Source organism: Macadamia integrifolia, chromosome 9, assembly GCF_013358625.1.
Source record: "Macadamia integrifolia cultivar HAES 741 chromosome 9, SCU_Mint_v3, whole genome shotgun sequence".
Classification (NCBI taxonomy): domain Eukaryota; kingdom Viridiplantae; phylum Streptophyta; class Magnoliopsida; order Proteales; family Proteaceae; genus Macadamia; species Macadamia integrifolia.
Genome location: NC_056565.1, coordinates 25,932,653 through 25,951,296, shown reverse-complemented (window position 1 = coordinate 25,951,296; position 18,644 = coordinate 25,932,653). Strand labels below are relative to the sequence as shown.

The 18,644-nt window shown below is 41.1% G+C and overlaps 2 non-coding genes across 2 annotated transcripts; both read right to left on the bottom strand.

Annotated features, from left to right (window-relative positions):
• Nucleotides 1-12,004: 12,004 nt before the first annotated feature.
• LOC122090301 lies at nucleotides 12,005-12,111 on the bottom strand. The gene has a single exon (XR_006143539.1). It is a non-coding gene; the product is annotated as a small nucleolar RNA R71 (small nucleolar RNA).
• A 6,212-nt stretch (nucleotides 12,112-18,323) lies between these two features.
• LOC122090287 lies at nucleotides 18,324-18,430 on the bottom strand. The gene has a single exon (XR_006143526.1). It is a non-coding gene; the product is annotated as a small nucleolar RNA R71 (small nucleolar RNA).
• Between the last annotated feature and the right edge of the window lie 214 nt (nucleotides 18,431-18,644).

Sequence of the window (18,644 nt, the reverse complement as noted above, 5' to 3'; positions counted from 1 at the left end):
ATACTAATCCTAGGTTTAGGCTTATTTAATTACCTTAATCTAAGACTCATAATTCATTGATTAAATCATTTAGGGTTTTTAATTTTTAATTAGCATAATCATTTCATTATTTGCATTATAACCTAGCTAGCATAATTTAGACACTTGGCTTAGGGTTTTCACATGTCATGCTTAGATACCTAGTTTAGGGTTTTCAGTGACCTAGATTTAGGACTAGTTAGTAGGGTACAAATAAACTTTGGTCAAACAAAAAGAGACCGGCCTTAGGGCTGGGTAGACTGCATACTTAACACCTTCCCAGTCCGTCACTTGACACTTGTCTAGAATCTTGGTGCAAACCAGCCTTATCTATCAGAGTCATTAGTCTCTCTCCCTTGATTGGGGGAGACATTTATGGGTCCTAGACCCTTTCTAGGTGGTGACTCCCTTTTACCCATAACGTGTATCCCCCTTGGCATTTGATGACCAGGGGATACTATCTCATCTCATTAGGGTAGACCCCTAGAGTGTGTACAGGCGCTACGCACCATATTGCGACCCGACGGAGGTCCATGATACCTACACCAGGGTTTTGGATAGGGGAAGGTTTCCATCAGCATCTCTGTCAGTCAAAAGTTGGAAGTCGCGTTCAAGATCCATATTTCATCATAGCCAAAGGAGGGTGAAAAAATTTGGGTGTCTACAATGGTATGAAGGTGATGTGATGTGAGAGGTAGAATATGAAGATTGGGAGTGATAAGATGAGGAAATTCTTTCTCCTTGATGGTGTGGTGAAGGTTGATGATTTGGTGGAGGTTGGTAATATGGTGAAGGTGGGTGGTATGGTGGAGGTTGGCAATATGGTACGGTAGATTCTTCTGTTGATGAGGAAGGATGAACGGTGGGTGTTCGATCTTTTGATTCTTCTTCTAATGACTCTCTTCTTTTGGGAGTCCTCCTGATTCTAGACCTTTGACTTATGATTTTCCTGTAAGCACAGGCATTCATGTGATTCTGCCAAGCTTTGGATACAATGAGTTGAGTGGGGTCACTCTCTGTGGCTTCTTCATCTAGATTGTTCACATGGTCAGGGAGTGGATTGTTGTTGACATTGGGATGTTGCATAACTTTGACTTCAATGGCCCCATTGTCTACCAAATCTTGAATTGCATGTAGAAGACCTATGCATCTTTTAGTGTTGTGCTCCTTCTGAGTGTGGTAAGCACAATATTCATGATCCCTATACCAAGCTGGAGGAGGGTTGCTAATTACTCTTGGATCCACTGTCCCTAGCAATCCTTGTTTCTTTAGCTTCTCATACACTGTTTTCACAAGCATTCCCAAATCATAAACTATCTTCTTGGGCGAGGAGCCTCTTGGGAGGGTGCATCTGCTTGTATCACAAATGCTGACGAAGAGGTGAGGGTGAGACTGACTGTTGGACCATACCTACCATATTAGTTTCGGGACCCTTTCCCTGTCTAACTATGGCATTCTTTCCTACATCTTAGGAGGGTCCTTGATACTGAGCTTCCCTTAGGATTCTGTTTTCTACATGTGTACTGGTGGCTATTGAGGTATCAAAAGTTTATAGATATTGATAGTAAAGGACATCATAATAAGGCTTTGACAAGTTTTCGATCAACATTTCTACTTGCTCTGCTTTTGAAGGCCGATCTGCCATCTGGCAGCCTTATCCCTAAACCTCATTAAGAAGGCGGTGAATCCTTCTCTTGGTTGTTTTCTCAACGTCTCAAGTTCTCGATGCTTCACATCCACTTCAATATTGTATGAGTACTGCTTGGTGAAGGTTTTCACCACTATCATCCAATTTTGAGTTTGGGAAGGCTCCAACTGGGTGAGCCATCTTAGTGCTGGTCTTGATAGGGTTAATATGAAGGCTTTCCCCATCTAGTTGTCCATAAGTTGCCATGACTTGGCGATGCTAAGGAAGACTTTGAGATGAGCCTTAGGGTCCCCTAACCCATCGAATCTGTCAGTTTGCCATTTGAACTTCTCAAAAATCCTTACCCTGGAAAAGAAACTCATTTCATCATAATCCACTATTTGGCTTTTCGTGCCTTTTCCCGCTCGAATCATATTCTCCAACTTCTCTTATTGCTCTCTGAGTTTCCTTTCTTTCTCCGTCTCTAGAGGCTCCATTCAAACATGTGTAGCAAACACCTCTTCCTCATCTTCAATCACTACCCTAAGAGAAGGGACCCAAGAATAGGCCCCTCATTGACCATTTGGATGGGTAGGTGAAGGTCCTCTTTGACCGGTTGGCCTGACTTGCTCTAGTTCTCCTGAGTCAACTCGAGAAGAATTCCGACGATGACCCATAGGTCTGTTATGATCCAACTCTCCTATAGCTTGTGTTGTTCAGTCTTGGGAGGGTTTTGGAGTGTATGCAGTATCTAAGCTATTCCTCTCTTGACCTCGGCCATTTCTGTCTATAAAGTCTCTACAGGGTGGACCCAGGCTTGCTCAGGTGATTCAAGGTCGTGGGGATCCATGTGAACTGTGTCATAATCACTCAGTGGTAGACAATCTAGGAGAGACAATGGAGGTGACACTAGACTTAATCGAGTCAACCAGTTACCATGACGTATCCAAATGGACTGCAAAGAATACTTGAGGTGTGGAATTATGCCTGAACCAAAAATGGTTTATTTTAGGACTCCTGAATTCCCAACCCCTTGTTCACACATTCACTAGATTAACAACCAATGACCCATCCAAAGTCTACTTGATGATAGGGAGTGGGTAGGGGTCGATGCCCTTAGTCCACTCAATGCCATAAGAAGGAGATTCATACAAATGGCTTGACCAGAATACTCCTATTAATACATTCTTTGACAATAAAGTCATGCTTTCCTTGATCTTATCCCAATAGGTGACCTCCTCCTAGTTTCCTCGAGTCTTTTAGATAATTCGGCATTTCGCTAGACTTTGACAGAAATCAGTTTGGATCGCGTATACCAAATCATCCATATTTTGTTTCTAAGGAGGAAGGACACCTTTTATATGAAACCCACTTAGGAAAGCATTTCTTTATGACTAGAATATATTATAGGAAAATTCCTTTTCAAGACGACAAACAAATTCTACAGATCAACTTATGGCATTCCTAACATTCTCCACCTATTTCCTACATGATGCGAGTATGCAGTGGATGCAATAGGACCGACAAGGCTTCCTTGATACATAATGTACGTGAACATTTTGATATACCCATAGATAACGAGATCAAGGGGGTGACTTCCTTGCCCATTACTCGTGACTACACAGGAGGTTAAGGAACTGGCCACAGGGTGGTGGAACCGTGAGTGATTGTGTGCAAAAGTGTAATGTGGGAATATCATTATCCAATCTTAGAATGTTATAAAGTGCAAGGACCTCCCCGAGGGTTCTGGCACAATCATGAACATCCTTGCTGTTTAACAATACCCCACACCCTTGTCTAGGAAGCGGCTACCATTTGCTCTCAGAGTACTCTCCATAACATGCATTGACCTCCTTGAGGGTATGGGCATGACAAGGAGTCCCTCGCCAAATGATTTCACTTCGAGCATGATACATGATGCGGTTAGCAAGTACAAATATAAACATGGCGTTAGCAAAACATGTTTTCAAACAGATGTGGTGGAAAATGTTCTGGCATTTAGAGGTAGCATCTAGTGTCAAAAGTTGACATTATCCTCAGTGGAGTCGCCACTGTGAGGGTAGCGGCTGAAGACGAGATCTCTCTTCTCCTCTTTGGGGGGGAAAGGACATGCATCTTCATTTCCGTTCTCTCTCATCTCTTTCTCTTTTATGAGGGAGGGGTGTGTCATGTGTGCTTACCCTGCGGGCCCTACACAGTCGTATCACCGCTTAGAGATACGTGGAGACCTATTTCGTAAGAGTGTAAAGGTCATAATTCGAGACAGGGATTTGATGATGGTCCAATACAGGGATCGGGATCATACAAAAGGGGTTTAGAGTCACCCCCACCTAGGATTATGGGCATAGGACCTGGGGGTGGGCCCAATTCCTGAGAAAAGGGCCCAAAAGTTGGTCTAGTCCAGAGATTTAGTGTAAGTGTCAAATTATAGAATTGGGAAGGTGTTAGGGACCCAATCTACTCGGTTAAACCGGTCTTCCTACTAGACGTTTAAGAATGAACATTTTCCATAATTATTCCTATTCTGCATGCATGGCTAAGTTATCACACATATATACATTGACTGAATTTAAATAATTATATACACTAAAACAAGGTCAATATAAAGTCAACATTGTGCTAATTCTATTGAGAAATTATACCTAAGCTTGACCCCTGCTTCGGGTCAAGAGGGGTGGACCCCCTAGTTGATGCTGGTACAAAATTTCTTATGGATTCTCCCAGCTCAGGGGAAGATGGTCTTGACCACCTACTTCTTTCTTGAGAGATGCTAACTATGATAATATTCAGATAGAGTTCCAGCTAGGAAAGGATACTTTCAGATTTGAATTTTGATAAAGCTTTGGTTAGGAAAGGCTATTTTTGGGCTTAGGCTGACGTGGTATTCCGACAGAGCTTCCGCTAGGGATGGGATACTTCTGAATTTTGGCTGAGGTGGCACTCTGACAGAGCTTCCACTGGGGATAGGTTAAGGGAGGGCTAGGCTGAGGTGATATTCCGGCAGAGCTTCGACTAAGGATGAGCTACTTCTGGGTTTTGGCTGAGGTGGCACTCGGATAGAGCTTCCACTAAGGATAGGCTATGGGAGGGCTAAGTTGAGGTGGCACTCGAATAGAGCTTCCGCTAAGGATAGGCTATGGGAGGGATAGGCTGAGGTGCACCTGGACAGAGCTTCCACTAGGGATAGGCTATGGGAGAGCTAGGAGGAAACTTTTCTTAAAAATCTCACTCAAAGAAAGAAAAGGATTGAAGAGTCCCAAAGGCCTGAAGAACACTTCAGATCTTATGAAGATCTCTCCAAAGACTTAGAAAATCTCAAAGGAGGAGAGGAGGAGAGAGGGCAGAGCTTCTCTACTATGGGTTGCTCGCTAAGAGACTTGGGTTATTGTGGTGTGTCAAACCAAAGGGAGGGGGGTATTTATAGAATTTTTGGACCAATAGGGAGGAAAGAGAAAATTCCTTAACCAATGGTAGTAAAAAGTAATTTTTCTAAACCAATGGGGTGAAAGTAAGAAATTTTGGACCAATGGGGTGGAGGGTAATTTTCTATAGCCAATGGGGTGAAAGATAATTTTTTTTGGACCAATAAGGTCAAAAGATTCATTTTTGGACCAATGGGAGGCTACGGTGTAGGGCACGCTAGTGGGGTAGTGTAGGGTACAGAGGCAGGTGAAGTGGGAATTCCTTCTCTAAACTGATCATCAGAAGAGGGATTTCGATCATCGATGGGGGTATCAAAGGTTTCGGAGGGGGTGCGAGAGCTTCAACAAAGGTGCTGGAGGTCTAACAGTGTTAGAGCTCCGATGGGGGTGTTAGAACTCAGACATGGGTGTTGGGGCTCCGACATGGGTGCTAGAACTCAAACATGGGTGCTGGAACTTGGACGAATATGCATGGGGCTTGGTCGGGTACAAGCAAGGCTTGGTCAAGTGCACACGGGGCTTGGTTAAGTGCACGCAGGGCTTGGCGGGGTGGGGTTTGGGCACTCAAGGCAAGGCATGGGTGCTCGCATGGGAGGGATTTGGACACTCACAGTGCAATTTCTAGGAGTGATTGCACAAGATCTAATGGTTCGATTTTGACGTACCATATATCATTGGAATCATAATTTTGAGTACTATACATTTGTGTAGTCACTTTGACCAGATTCCTTCATATATGAAATGTCATAATTGGACCCTTCTTTTCTGTAGCACGGGTTTTCTAGAAATTTTGGGTGAGTATGGAATGCTCCTGGGAATAGTTACCTCATTCAGTTATCAACTCATTTGATTGGAGGTGAAAGATCGCGTCTAAGATCAGTTTGTCATCATAGCCGGGGAAGGGTCACAAAATTGGGTGTCTACAACCGGTTCGAAAGAACCCATCTGGAGACCAGGTAGCCTAGATTAGTTTGAAAGAATCAGCTTGGAACCCAGATAGCCCAAGGTAGTTCGAAAGACCCAGTTTGGAGACTAGATATCCCTAAACTGGCACATGGAAGCCCAGCCTAGAAAAAAAATCAAGTGGTAACATCTTTTACAAGATTAAAAGAGCAGCGAATTTCTTTCCTATAATCATTGACCCAAGTAAGATCCTAAACTATGAGTAGTTAAAGATGTTATCTGTTACATTTTCAACTCTATCATTGATGAGTAAGAAGACGGCAATACATGCTCTGGGTGACAAAATGTGGTTGTTCTTTTCTTTTCCCTTCAGCTCTTGGAACAAGCCTCAGTCAATGATGGGCATTCTGTAGACACCCAATTTTGTCACCCTCCCCTTGCTATGATGACTTATGGATATTGGACACGACCTCTCACTTCTAATCAACAGATATGACAATTGATTAAGGTAACTATGCCCAGAAACATTCCATACTCACCCAAAATTCCCAGAAATACCATGCGAGAGAAAAGAAGGGTCCAATTATGACTTTTCATAGAAGAAGGAATCCGGTCCAAAGTGACCATACAGATGCATAGTACTCAAAATCACGATTCCAAAGATATATGGTACGTCAAAATTGGCCCATTGAATCTCCCATAATCATTCTTGGAAGTTACTCCATGAGCGCCCAAACCTTGCCTATACAAGCCCCCACACCATGCCTTGAGCACCCAAATCCCGCCCACACATACACCAGCCCGATACCCCTGTCGAGCCCCACCCTGGCACCCCCATCGTGCCCCCCCCGCCGTTGCCCCTATCGAGACCCCAGCATTCCTGTTTGACCCTTACACCACCATCGGGCCCTGGTGTCCCTGCCAAGGCCCCAGCACCCCCGTCGAGGCCCCGGAGCCCCCGCCGATGATCAGAATCCCCATTTCGATGATTGATTATTAAACCCGTCTATGTAGTCCACACTGCCCCGCTAGTGTGCCCTACACCATGACCTCCCATTGGCCTAAAAATACATCTTTTCATCTCATTGGCCCAAGAAAGAATCTCTACGCCTCATTGGCCAAAGAAATATGCCCTTCACCCCCTTGGTCCAAAAATTCTATAAATACATCCATCCCTTTGGTTTTTCACACTAAAGCCTCCTAGTGAGCACCCCTTATAGAGAAGCTCTGCCTTCTCTCCACCCCTCCCCCCTTAAGGTTCTTCAAGTCTTCGGAGAGATCTTCACAATATCCGAAGTGTTCTTCGGGCCTTCGAAGTTCTTCAATCATTTGCTTTTTTGAGTGAGCATTTTGCGTAGGAGATGTTTTGCCTTAGTCTCCCCCACCCCCCTTTGAGGTTCTTCAAGTCTTCGAAGCGATCTTCATAGGTTTAAAGTATTCTTTAAATCTTCGAAGTATTCTTTGGGCTTTTGAAGTTCCTTAATCATTTGAGTTTATCCCATTCCTAATGGAAGCTCTGCCAGAGTACCAACTCAGCCTAGCCCTCTCATAGTCTATTCCTAGCGGAAGCTCTATCGAAGTGCCATCTCAGCCTAGCCCTCCCATAGCCTATCCCTAGAGGAAACTTTACCGGAGTGCCATCTTAGCCTAGCCCTCCCATAGCCTATCCCTAGCGGAAGCTTTGTCAGAGTGCCACCTCAGTCAAAATCCAGAAGTAGTCTATCCCTAGTGGAAGCTCTGTCGATTACCACCTCAGCCTAAGCCCGAAAGTAGCCTTCCCTAGCCAAAGCTCTGCCAAAATTTAAATCCGAAAGTAACCGTTCCTATCCAAAACTCTATCCGAATATTATCACAGGCAATATCTCTCAAAAAAGGAAGTTGGAGGTCAAGAACACCTTCCTCAAAGCCGGGAGAATCCATAAAAAAGTTCGTACCAGCATTAACTAAGGGTTCCATACCTCTTAACCCGAAATAGTGGTCAAGCTCAGGTATAATTTCTCAACCGAATTAGCATAATGTAGACTTTATATTGACCTTGTTTTAGTGTACATAATTATTTAAATTCAGTCAATGTAAATATGTGTGATAACTTAGCCATGCATGCAGAATGAGAATAATTGTGGAAAATGTTCGTTCTTAAGCATCTATTAGGAAGACCGGTTGAACCGGGTAGATTAGGTGCCTAACACCTTCCTAATTCTACAACCTGACACATACCCTAAATCTCTAGACTAGACCAACTTTCAGGCTCTTTTCTCAGGAATTAGGCCCAACCCCCGGTTTAGGCCCATAATCCTAGGTGGCGACTCCAACCCCTTTTGTATGATCCCAATCCCCCATATTGGACCATCATCAAATCCCCGTCTCAATGACGAATTTTACACTCCTGTGAAATAGTCCTCCATGTATCTCCGAGCAGTGATATGGTGGTGTGGGGCCTGAGGGTAAGCACACACGATACACCCCTCCCCAAGAAAGAGAAAGAGAGGAGAGAGGATAGAATCCATAAAGTCTTTCTTTCCCGACAAAGGAGAAGAGGGTCTTTTTTCGGCCGCTACCCTTACAGGAAGGTCTATCAGAAGACCAAGGCTTGGGTGACACTTCAAAATTTAACTAGATCATGGGTCTAGTAACTAGCATTCCAGCACGGATCCCACAAATCTAGCCTTCAGAAGAAGTGCCAAACAAGCCAAGGGACGGGGCTAGAGGGGTGCTATGCTAGGCAAGGGATGGGATAGAGGGGTGCTAGGCTAGGCAAGGGAGGGGGCCAACAAGGCCAAGAGGGATGAGAGTAGCTCACTTAAGGTAAGGGGAGAGGTATGCCAACCAAGTGTGTCTCCAATGTTTTTTGGAAGTGAAGGGAGGGTATTTAGAGGTTTTTGGGACCAATGGGATGAAAAGGGGATTTTCAACCAATGGGGTGTGGGAGCGTGGGGTACACTAGCAGGGGCATAGGCTACACAGGCAAGGGTTGCACATGGAGCGGGCCGTAGAGTATGCATGTGGGGCCACGAGTAAGTGAGGTGGGGCCATGGGTAGACTGGGAGTGGGTGCGTGGGGCAAGGGGCAGTGGGGTGCACTTACAGGGCCACGAGTAGGTGGGACGGGGCCGTAGGTAGGTTGGGTGAGGGAGCACTGGTCGAGGGGCCACTGGGCAGACACGTGGGGCTATGGCTAGGTGGGGCGGGGCCACCATTAGGGAGGGTGGGGGTGCGCGGGGTATAGGGTGCATAGGTGTGTGAGACCGCACGGGGGAGGGGTGCATAGGTGCATGGGCTAGTGGGGAGCATGGATGCATGGGCTGGTGTGGCCATGGGGAGTGTGCGTGGGGCCTCGAGTGGTGCATGCGGGGCCATGATGGAATATTCCTAGATCCCAATCAAGGGGTGATGAGCACAATTTGTGTGAAATCTTATGTTATAATGCATGCATTTTACATACTTAGAATGGAGCTACTTTGGTTTTTACTCTCTTTTTGCTGGTTTTGTAATTCAAGGGCCTTAGGAACTATCAAGAGCCACATCTCTAATTTTACATATAAAGAGGTTCTATTTCTTTTTATGGCTGCAAAGAGGATGAAATTTTGTGCAAGATGGACGTGTTGCATTAAAAATATGCATTCGTTTTGACACCCATACACACAATTATTCTTTTTGGGCTAGAAAAAGAATAATGGACCAGAATAGAACTGAGATGCAGAACCAACCTGTTTGCAGTTGTCCCAAAGGTATAAGGAATATTTCAAGATGCCAACAAAGAAGGAGGGACCCACATGGGGTGCTACGCTTCTCTCCCTTAGGTGATTCTCTCTTTTTTGGAGATTTTGTGAAGATTTTCTCCTCCTATTTTCCACCTACTTAAAGCACAAGGGGCATGGATGGAATTTCTAGTTAAAATAGAAGATGTCCAAATCAGCAAAGCAAGGAAAGAAAATTGTGTAACGGGTTGTGCGTGCAAGAGAAAAGAAAAAAAGAGGAGAAAAAATAGGGAAAAAGGAAAAGAAATCAACTCAATCCCCTACTTCCTATTTTATCTCCCAATCCCCACTAACATGGAAATCAAATTCATCCAAATTGTGTGCACTCTCTCTCTACTCTATCCCTATAAAAGAAATCATCCATGAGGGGATGTCCTTCACTCTCTTTTTCCCCCAATTCGGTTATGCTCTCTCTCTCCCTTTAGTACTAGTTCCTAGTCCTTTTTTTCTTTTTTTGGTCTTAAAGCACTTTTGTAATTTTTCTTTTTTTTTTATTAATGCAACTCTTTTATTTTGATTAATGCAAGACTTTTATTTTATTGTTCAAATTATTCAGTTGTAATTTTAATTTCTAGTTCTAGGCTTAGTTGTAGGTGACAAGAACAAGTTGTGGAGCATCTCTTTGAAGTTCAGTTTTTCTCTTCTAGATTTATTTTCTCTAGGCCTACCAATTTCAGATTTGGTTTATTCCAAATCTTGTTTTTAGGGCTGGTAGTATCTCAAATTAATCAAGTTATTTTAATTCAAGGATTGAAGTATGGAAGTTCAGGTAGGTAGGCTTCTTTATAAGTCATCTCATCCCCACTCTCATTCCCTCTTCTTGCTACCCATTCATTCTTAACTTAAGCTTTTAATTTTAGTTTTACTTTATTGTTTTCCCATTCCCCCAAGGTTCTTGGGTAGATTATGCATTGGTTTTTCCCCTCTCTAGCCATAGAACCATCCTTTTATTGCCTTTACTTTCAGTTATTTACTTTGCCTCCCTTCTCCTAAAGCTAAGTAGTGAAGCCCTTGTAAGAGTGACTCTCTGGTCAAGTAGGAAGCTAATATTATGTTGCATCCCTCAGGCTAAGTAGAGAAACCTAATTGTGTGCCTCTCTCTAGCTTTATCCCCTTTCTTTGCACTTTTTATTTTATTTTATTTTATTTCAGCCTTTTCTTTATTTTTTTATTTACGTGGTTCGAGTATTTAAATTCCTAGATGACGAAGGGTTAGGGTTAGATGTGAATGGTTAGGATGTTCAATTTTAATTTCAATTTCAATTCCAATTTCCATAGATGTGTTGGTTAGGACGTTTTTAGATCCATATGCTTTAGGATGGTAGTTAGAATTAGATCACAATCATCAATCTGTTTACTTTCGCGTTACTAGAAGAAGCCAAAAATAAAGTGGCTGCTCTCCTTGTGTTCGACCCTTTGCTACGCTGATCTGTACGTTTGCGGTTACTTTTAAATTTGCAAACAAGCTTTTGGCACCATTGTCGGGGAGAGTTTCATGTTATTTTTCACCTTCTTTTGGTAAATTAAATTCTTTTTCTTTCATCATTTATTAAATTCCTGAGAAGACCAACTTGCAATAATAGTTGTATCGGTGGAGGTCACCAAGCCTCACAGTATGGTAAAGATAGGTTTCACCCTGTAGTAGTACTTCAGGAATCGAGTAACCCTGGATCCCTGCCAGTAAGCTCACAAAAAGCCAAAAAAAATCAAAAAAATATTTTCCATTCTTTTGTGCTTGTGGTAGTCTTATTCTAGTGGTAGGTAGTGTTCTGTTGCATGAGTGCTGGGTGGGTACGTGATATTGTGAAGTGATTAGAAAGAAAAAATCCAATAACTAGGGACCCTATACGTATAATCTTATCAATATCTTTCAATATGGGAGATCTAGACCAACAACAAAATCCTCCACCTAGGCCTCTTTCTACTATGAAAGACAGGTTTTACCCTGCTAGAACAGTCCAACCTTCCTGTATAGTTCTACCATGAGCTGAAGGCAATAATTATGAGCTCAAATCTCAATTCATCACTATGTTGCCCCATTTCCATGGGTTGACCTCTGAGGATGCATACCTATTCCTCATGGAATTTGAAGAGGTATGTGTTCTGATTAAAATCCAATAACTTTCTGATGATACTATTAAGATTAGGTTCATCACTTTTTCATTGAAAGACGAAGCTAAGAAGTGGTTGTATGGGTTACCCACAAATTCCATAACTACATGGGAGAAATTCACAATTGTCTTCCTCAAGAAGTTTTTCCCAACTCACAAGACCAATAAGCTTAGAAGTGCTATCCTCCAGTTTAGGCAAAAGCCTAGTGAGTCATTTTCTAAACTCATGGAGAGATTCAAGGATCTACTCCAGGAATGTCCTCAAAATGGCCTAGACTTATGGAATTTATGTCAAATAATTTATGAGGGCATTGATTATCCAACTAAACAAATGTTAGAGTTTGTGTGCCCTGGGGGATTCACAATCTTTACAAATGAAAGAGTGGCATGGGAATTCTTACTTAACTTAGCTGACAAAACCCGTGAGTGGGAATCAACCCAAGAAAATGAAAGAACCATAGGAGGGAAAGGATATTTATGGATGGGTTAGTAGCCAAGGAAGCCCACTTAGATAACCTAATCAAAAGGATTTAGGCTATTGTTCCTAAAGAGCCATCATCAGTCAATTTGGTTAAGATGTGCAATTGGTGCCAGTCCCCTAGACATGTTATAGAAGAATGCCCCAATACCTCTAGGGGCACTTCTAATGAAAGTGTTAGTGCCTTATATCAGAATAATCCATATAGTAACACTTACAATTTAGGGTGGAGAAATCACCCAAATTTCTCCTGGAACTAAGGCAACCAAGTAGGGCCTTCCAATTTCCATAATCAAGGTCAACCTGGACCTCAAAGGCCTCCCTTTGCACAACAGTCTTTTGCCCCAAATACTTTTCCTAAGCCAAATGTAGGACCTCAGGCTAGTTTCACTACGCCCGCTCTCCTATCATGTTATCAGCAACCCCTTGGGTTTACCAACACCGGATAGGCAAGTAGAATAAGTGACTCAGAAAAGAATATAATGCTCCTCATGACAAGCCATCAAAATCTTATGAGAGAACTCACCCAAGTTGTCTCAATTTTCCGTGAGAGGGAGAAGGGAACAATGCCCAATCAACCAGAGCCTAACCCTAGGCATCATCCTGTTACTTCACAAGCACCAATTAATGCACCACTCAATGTAGTACAAGGTCAAACCCAATAAGGGCCCTCCAACCAATGTCATGCTGTTTATACCTTAACGAGTGGATGAGAGTACCAACAGAGTGTTCCTAAATCTTCCCCATCTATTACTCCTATTAACTCTCCTTCTATTGAGGACACAAGTGTGCCTCCTATTCCAAGTTCCTCTGATGAACCTAAAGTAACTAAGGATGATTTGGTTGAGGAAAGAAAAAATAATTCTACTTTAAAAGAGCAAATCCCTAACAGCCTTTATGTTCCATTTGTCCCCTTTCCTAATCACTTAGTAAACAAAAAGACTGCTTCCATGGACAATATTTTAGAAGTCTTCAAAAAGGTAGAAGTGAACATCCCTCTTTTGGATGCCATCTCCCAAATCCCCGGGTATGCAAAGGTCCTGAAAGATTTGTGTACACACAAACGTATCACTAGTGTGCCCAAAAAGGCGTTCTTGGTAGATAACATTAATTCCATAATTACTCAGCCTATAGCCGCCAAGTATAAGGATCCAAGGAGCCCTACCATAGCTTGTGTCATAGGCAACACCTACATTGAGCATGCCTTACTTGACCTTGGTGTAAGTGTGAATCTTTTACCTTACCATATATATAAGCAATTAGGATTGGGAGAATTGAAAGCCACTGAAACTACTCTTCAGTTGGCAGATAGGTCAGTTAAGATTCCTAAAAGGATGGTTGAGGATGTCTTACTTAAGGTGAGAAAATTTATTTTCCCTATTGATTTCATCGTGTTAGATATTAAACCCTTCTCAACCAAGGATGAGATCCCAATAATTCTAGGAAGACCATTCCTAGCTACCAGTAATGCATTAATCAATTGTTGGAATGGCCTCCTACAGATATCTTTTGGCACCAAACTGTTGAGTTTAACATGTTTAGGATAGGAAAACAACCACATATGGAAGAAGAGATCAATATGCTTGTGGATTTTTTAGATTTTCCTAATGATTTAATTACCAACTTTGATATTGATATTGATTCAGAATTCCAATAATATATGGATGAGTTGGATGATGACTGTGAAAATTTCTTCTCTAAAGTCATGAGTCTTCACACACCTATGGAGCCATTTGGACCCCTTTGCAATTCCATTCCCAAACCTTCCATAGTTGAGCCTGCTTAGCTAGATCTTAAGGAATTGCCATCTAATTTGAGGTATGCTTTCCTAGGGCCTGACCAGACTCTTCCAGTAATAATTTATTCAGATTTGACTTTTAGCCAGGAAGAGGAATTACTTCAAGTGTTAAAAGACAATAAGGAAGCCCTAGGTTGGACCATGGCTGATATCAAGGGTATAAACCCTTATATTGTGCAACATCATATACATCTTTTAGAGGATTCCAAACCATCCACGGAACCCCAAAGAAGATCTAATCCTGTGATGATGGAAGTCATTAAGAAAGAGATCCTAAAGTGCTTGGATTATGGAATAATTTATCCTATCTTTGATAGCCAATGGGTAAGCCCAATTTATGTAGTGCCCAAGAAGTTTGGTGTTACTGTAGTTCCCAATGCCAATAACAAACTAATTCCAACTTGTGTCCAATCAGGGTGGAGAGTGTGTATAAACTACAACAAACTTAATGTAGCAACCTGGAAGGACCACTTCTCCTTGCCATTCATTGACCAGATGTTAGAGAGGTTAGCTGGACATGAATACTACTATTTTCTTGATTGACATTCTGGCTATAACCAGATCCTAATTGCTTTAGAGGACCAACATAAAAACACTTTTACATACCCGTATGGAACATTTACTTACAAGCATATACCTTTTGGGCTTTGCAATGCCCCTTCTACATTCCAACGATGTATGATGAGCATCTTTTCTGACATGGTCAAAAAATCCTTAGAAGTATTTATGGATGACTTTTCAATTAATCAGAATTCCTACTCTAAGTATCTTCACCATCATTCCCTAGTTTTGAAAAGGTGCATATCTAAGAATTTAGTTTAGAATTGGGATAAATGTCATTTTATGGTTAAATCTGGTATTGTTTTAGGCCATGTAGTATCCAAGAAGGGAATTAGGGTAGATTGAGCCAAAGTGATTTTAATTGATAATTTACCACCTCCCCAATCTTTGAAGGATGTTTGGTTTTTTCTGGGCCATGCTAGCTTCTACATAAGATTTATTAAGAACTTTAGTTAGTTAGCCCGACCTTTCACTTCATTACTTGCCAAAGATCAAACTTTTTAGTTTTCTAAAGACTGCTTAGAATCCTTTAAGCAACTTAAGAAGGAGTTGATCAATGCACCCATTATTCAACCTCCTATTTGGACTGAACCTTTTGAACTGATGTGTGATGCTTTAGATTTTTCCATAGGAGTGGTTTGGGGTCAAAGGATTAATAAGTTTCCCACTGTCATTTACTATGCTAGTAGGACCCTCAATGATGCACAACTCAACTATATAACCACTGAAAATGAATTTTTAGCTGTTGTGTTTGCCCTAGAAAAGTTTTGGTCTTACTTAGTTGGGTCACATATGGTGGTGTACTGATGAGCATATTTATGTGTGAAATCTAAGGTATAAAAGCATGCAGTTTACATATTTAGAATGGAGCTACCTTGGGTTTTACTCTCTTTTTGCAAGTTTTGTATTTTAAAGGCCTTAAAGACTATCGAGCGCCATATCTCTAATTTTACACGTAAAGATGTCCAACTTCTTCTCATGACTATGAAGATAATGAAATTCTAAACAAGATGGATGTGTTACATTAAAATTACGCATTCGTTTTGGCACCCGTACGAGTAATTATTCTTTTCGGGCTAGAAAGAAAATAATAAACCATAACTGAACCGAGATGTAGGCCAGCCCTTCTGCAGTTGTCCCAGGGGTACAATAGAATATTCTAAACGACAACAAAGATCGATGGACCCCCTTGAGTAATTGAGGTTCTTTTTTTGGTGACAATAACTACTTAGCATAGTTGGTGAGCTATGGTGTGCAAAAATCCCATGTTAACCAGGAGGTCTCAAGTTTGAACCTCTTGGCTATTTTTTTTGCTCTCCTATTTTTCAACCACTTAAAGACCATGGGCATGAAGGAGATTTCCCATTAAATTAGAAGATTCGTCAAAGCAAAGCAAGAGAAATTCGTCCAGGGGGTTTCTTGTGCAAGAAGAGAGAGAAAAAGGAAAAGAGAAAAAAATCCTGTCCAAATCGTATATCTCTCCTCCACATCATCAACAAAGATGTCCAAATCTTCAAGCAAGCAGAGGAAATGGTCCAAGGGTGTGTGCAAGTTTGAAGGAGAGAGAAAAATGGGAAAAATAAGAAATAAGAGATAAAATATAAAAAAAGGAAAAAAAAAGAGAAAATTGTTGGGTCTCCCATCTTGCACGATTTTCGTCTTCTCTCCCCTCCACATCAGCACCTCAATCTCAAAAAAAAAAAAAAAAAAAAACCTACCTTTTAGAAACACAATTTATTGGACTTTTTTCTCCCCTTCCCTATAAATAAGAATCATGTAAGAAAGGGAGGCATCTTCTCTTCTTAGGGTTTTTTTTTAGTTCCTCTCTTGCTCTCTTTTTCTCTAATTTTTAGTTGTGCTCTCCTTCTAGTTCTAGTTTTAGTTCTTCTTAGTTTTTCTTACTTTAAACACTTTTGTAATTGGTTATAATTAATAAATGCAATGTTTTTTTATTTTTATGGTTCATGTTATTCAAGTTTTTCAAAGGTGTTAATTTTAATTTCTAGTTCTAGGCTTAGTTCTAGATGACAAGAACAAGATATAGAGCATGTCTTTTAAGTTCAGTTTTTCTCTTTAGATTTATCTTCTCTAGTACTAGCAATTTCAGACTTGGTTTATTCTAGATCTGGTTTTTATTACTGGTAGTATTTCAAATCTCAATCAAGTTTTCAAGTTCAAGTATTGAAGTTCAAGTAAGTAGGCTTCTACCGTAGTCTTCTCACCCTCCTCTCATTCCTTCTTCATACTACCCTTTCATTCTTAAGTTAGGTTTTAAATTTTTAGTTTTACATTATTGCTTTTTCTTTCCCCTAAGGTTCATGGCTAGATTATGCGTTGGCTTTGCCCCTCTCTAGCTATGGAACCATCATTTTACTTTCTTATTTATATTGCATCCCTTCCCCTAAAGCCAAGTAGAAAATCCCTTGTAAGAGTACTCTCTGGTGAAGTAGAGACGCTCATATTATTTATGGTGCATCCCTCAGGCTAAGTAGAGATACCTACTTGTGTGCCTCTCTCTAGCTTTAGTCCCTTTTTTGTTTTATTTATTTACTTTTCAGCACTTTTATTTTCAGTTATTTACGTTTTAATTGCGTGGTTTGAGTATTTAAATTTCTAGATGTGTTGGTTAGGACGCTATTAGATGCATTTGTTTTAGGTCAGTAGTTAGAATTAGATTACAATCAATCAATCTGTACACTTTCGCATTACTAAAAGAAACTAAAATTAAAGTGGTTGCCTTCCTTGTGTTCGACTCGTTAGATACACTGATCCGTACGCTTGCAGTTACTTTTAAAATTAAAACAAGTTTTTTGGCGCCATTGCCAAGGAGACAGTTCTATGTTATTTTTCGCTTTCTTTTGGTAAATCGGAGTGCTTTTTTTACTTTGTTTTCTTTTTCCTTTTCTTTTATTGAATTCCTGAGAAGAACAACTTGCAATAGTAGTTGTATTGGTGGAGGTCACCAAGCCTCACAGTATGATAAAGACAGGTTTTGCCTTATGGTAGTATCTTAGGAATTCAGCAACCTTGGATCCCTGCCGGTAAGCTCCCAAAAAGCAAAAAAAAAAAAATCAAAAAAAAAAAAAAAAAAAAAATCAAAAAATAAAAAAAAAATCATTCTTTTGTGCTTGTCTTATTCTAGTTGTGGGTAGTTTCCTGTTGCATGAGTGCTAGGTGGGTACGTAATACTGAGAATCGGTTAGAAAGAAGAAATCCAACAAGTAGTGATACTATACCTATACTCTCATCAATACCTTTCAATATAGGAGACCAATAGCAAAACCTTCTGCATAAATCTTTGAAAGATAGGTTCTACCCTACTAGAGCAGCCCAACCTTCCTGCATAGGTCTACCACAAGCCCAGGGCTATAATTTGGAGTTTAAATCTCAATACATCACTATGTTGCCCCACTTCCATAGGCTGACCTCTGAGGATGCATACCTATTTCTAAGGGAATTTGAAGAGGTATGTGTTCTAATTAAGATCCAATAGCTTTTTGATGATGCTGTTAAGCTTAGGTCATCACTTTTGCATTGAAAGACTAAGCTAAGAAGTGGCTGTATGGGTAAGCCACCAATTCCATAATCACATGGGAGAAATTCACAGTTGCCTTCCTTAAGAATTTTTTCCCAACTCATAAGACCAATAAATTTAGAAGTGATATCCTTCACTTTAGGCAAAAGTCTAGTGAGTCATTTCCCAAACTTATGGAGAGATTCAAGGATCTACTCCAAGAATGCCCTCACCATGGCCTAGACTTATGGTATTTATGTCAAATAATTTATGAAGGTATTGATTAACCAACTAAGAAAATGTCTATGTGCCCTGAGGGATTCATATCCTTTACAGACGAAGGAAAGGCATAAGAATTCTTACTTGACTTAGCTGACAAAACCCGTGAGTTGGAATCAACCGAAGAAAGTGAAAGAACCATAGGAGGGAAAGGATATTTTATGGATGGGTTAGTA